The sequence below is a fragment of the Austrofundulus limnaeus genome, unplaced genomic scaffold, assembly GCF_001266775.1.
Source record: "Austrofundulus limnaeus strain Quisiro unplaced genomic scaffold, Austrofundulus_limnaeus-1.0 Scaffold4, whole genome shotgun sequence".
Taxonomy (NCBI): domain Eukaryota; kingdom Metazoa; phylum Chordata; class Actinopteri; order Cyprinodontiformes; family Rivulidae; genus Austrofundulus; species Austrofundulus limnaeus.
In genome coordinates this window covers 5,550,599-5,551,268 of record NW_013952406.1, presented here as the reverse complement: position 1 = coordinate 5,551,268, position 670 = coordinate 5,550,599, and positions in this window count along the sequence as shown.

Here is a 670-nt window from a genome sequence, read left to right as displayed (position 1 = left end):
GGCAACATGATGAACGCAGCTGCTCGGTCATAATCTCCGGTGTTGCAAGAATCAAATTTTAAGGTGCTGCACAACCTGGACAGCACAGAATAATATGGAGTTTATTTGCACTTTTGAATGGACTGAAGGAAATAAAATCATATATGCAAAGATGTGATAAAAACCCTCTGGATATTTTTCTGCTGTAATTTTCACTCCGTGTTCATTTCTGCAAGTGTTTTCCCAAAATCATATATATATAATGTGGTTTCAGTGGGATTTGCTGGAATCCAGTCTCATGGCATTGCTGAGATAAGCTGCCCGTGGGCAAACATACTGCTGTTCCTCTGACCCTCCAATACAAAATGATGTAACCTTTGCAACTCAGGATTGCAGCTAATACTTGGCTATAGAAAAGCAGACAATAAAAGCATGGAGCAAATGGGAGTTTCTTCCAAAGATGGAGAAGGACAAACAGGAAAAAAAAACAAGGTAGCATATCTTCACAAAAACAGACAGAGAGGAAGGGGAAGTTCATTTGGCAGAACAAAAGTCCTTGAATAAGTGAAAAGAGATAATAATAAAAAACAAAAGACATTTCTTTTCACTAGAGAATTTTTAATCTTTAAACAAAGGGTCTCTAATTTGCTGGTAATGTGTGTGTGTGCATATATATATATATATATATATA